This window comes from Panulirus ornatus, chromosome 11 (assembly GCF_036320965.1).
Source record: "Panulirus ornatus isolate Po-2019 chromosome 11, ASM3632096v1, whole genome shotgun sequence".
In the NCBI taxonomy this organism is placed as follows: Eukaryota; Metazoa; Arthropoda; class Malacostraca; order Decapoda; family Palinuridae; genus Panulirus; species Panulirus ornatus.
Window position 1 is genome coordinate 16126098 of NC_092234.1, and position 2500 is coordinate 16128597.

Below are 2500 nucleotides of genomic sequence, written 5' to 3' on the forward strand. Positions count from 1 at the left end.
CCGTCGTGTTCAGTGGTTGTACCGTCGCGCTCAGTGGTTGTACCGTCGTGCTCAGTGGTTGTACCGTTGTGCTCAGTGGTTATACCGTCGTGCTTAGTGGTTGTACCGTTGTGCTCAGTGGTTGTACCGCCGTGCTCAGTGGTTGTACCGTCGTGCTCTGTGGTTGTACCGTCGTGCTCAGTGGTTGTACCGTTGTGCTCAGTGGTTGTACCGTCGTGCTCAGTGGTTGTACCGTCGTGCTCAGTAGTTGTACTGTTGCGCTCAGTGATTGTACCGTCGTGCTCAGTTGTACCGTCGCGCTCAGTGGTTGTACCATCGTGCTCTGTGGTTGTACCGTCGTGCTCAGTGGTTGTACCGTCGTGCTCAGTTGTACCGTCGTGCTCAGTGGTTGTACCGTCGTGCTCTGTGGTTGTACCGTCGTGCTCTATGTTGTACCGTCGTGCTCAGTGGTTGTACCGTCGTGCTCAGTGATTGTACCGTCATGCTCAGTGGTTGTACAGTTATGCTCAGTGGTTGTACCGTTGCGCTAAGTGGTTGTACCGTCGTGCTCAGTGGTTGTACCGTCGTGCTCTGTGGTTGTACCGTCGTGCTCAGTGGTTGTACCATCGTGCTCTGTAGTTGTACCGACGCGCTCAGTGGTTGTTCCGTCGTGCTCAGTGGTTGTACCGTCGTGTCAGTGGTTGTACCGTCGTGCTCAGTGGTTGTAACGTCGTGCTCAGTGGTTGTACGTCGTGTCAGTGGTTGTACCGTCGTGCTCATGGTTGTACCGTCGGCTCAGTGGTTGTACCGTCGTGCTCAGTGGTTGTACGTTGTGCTCAGTGGTTGTACCGTCGCGCTCAGTGGTTGTACCGTCGTGCTCTATGTTGTACCGTCGTGCTCAGTGTTGTACCGTCGTGCTCTGTGTTGTACCGTCGTGCGCTCAGTGGTTGTACCATCGTGCTCTGTGGTTTTACCGTCGTGCTCAGTGGTTGTACCGTCGTGCTCAGTGGTTGTACCGTCGTGCTCAGTTGTACCGTCGTGCTCAGTGGTTGTCCGTCGTGCTCAGTGGTTTGTACCGTCTGCTCAGTGGTTGTACTGTCGTGCTCAGTGGTTGTACCGTTCGTGCTCAGTGGTTGTACCGTCGTGCTCAGTGGTTGTACCGTTGTGCTCAGTGGTTGTACCGTCGCGCTCAGTGGTTTGTACCGTCGTGCTCAGTAGTTGTACTGTTGCGACTCAGTGATTGTACCGTCGTGCTCAGTTGTACCGTCGCGCTCAGTGGTTGTACCATCGTGCTCTGTGGTTTTAACCGTCGTGCTCAGTGGTTGTACCGTCGTGCTCAGTGGTTGTACCGTCGTGCTCAGTTGTACCGTCGTGCTCAGTGGTTGTACCGTCGTGCTCTGTGGTTGTACCGTCGTGCTCTATGTTGTACCATCGTGCCAGTGGTTGACCGTCGTGCTCAGTGGTTGTACCGTCGTGCTCAGTGGTTGTACCGTCGTGCTCAGTGGTTGTACCGTTGCGCTCAGTGGTTATACCGTCGTGCTCAGTGGTTGTACCGTCACGCTCAGTGGTTGTACCGTCGTGCTCTATGTTGTACCGTCGTGCTCAGTGGTTGTACCGTCGTGCTCAGTGGTTGTACCGTCGTGCTCTGTGGTTGTACCGTCGTGCTCAGTGGTTGTACCGTCGTGCTCTGTGGTTGTACCGTCGTGCTCAGTGAACTTACCTTACGTGGATTCCCAGGCAGGCGGGTGGAGCCAGTCCTTGACCGTGACCAAACATCATTTGTGCTCGCGATACCTGAAGCGACGCACTTAATGCAAGAAGGAACTAAGACGCTCTTAGGCACTTAATACAAGAAGGATCTAAGATACTCCTAGGCACTCCATACAAGAAGGATCTAAGATGCTCCTAGGCACTCCATACAAGAAGGATCTAAGATGCTCCAAGGCACTTAATACAAGAAGGATCTAAGATGCTCCAAGGCACTTAATACAAGAAGGATCTAAGATGCTCCAAGGCACTTAATACAAGAAGGATCTAAGACGCTTCTCAATCACAAGTTAATTCGTTTAAAAAAAAATAATGGGCAGTGAATTTCATAGAAATCAGGAAAATAAGAGAAAATAGAAACTAGAGACAAGAAAGAGGAAGGAAGGCGAAAGAAGATTAAAGAAATATTAAAAGTTAAATAAAAGAGGTACGAGAGAGACAGGAATGGAGCGCTCTCTCTCTCTCTCTCTCTCTCTCTCTCTCTCTCTCTCTCTCTCTCTCTCTCTCTCTCTCTCTCTCTCTCCCTCCACTTCCTATGTCAGCTGACAACACACGTCATGACACGCCGCTAGCAAGCACCATGATCATTTGCCCAAGTTTATTGCCCTGCTGTGCTGCTCGGTTAATGATCATTAATGGAAACAGCATTGTGAAGATGCCTCGTAAGGGTTTCCGTGGCCATCTGTCGTGTGGGAACGGGACGCGCGTGAAGATAATATGAATGAATGAACGGACGATCATGTCTGGGATCAAC

The 2500-nt window shown here is 51.6% G+C and overlaps 1 protein-coding gene across 1 annotated transcript in view; it reads left to right on the forward strand.

The window, feature by feature from the left end:
- LOC139751318 (rab-like protein 2A) overlaps positions 1–2500 on the forward strand; it is a 47467-nt gene that overhangs the window by 43807 nt on the left and 1160 nt on the right. The window lies entirely within an intron of this gene.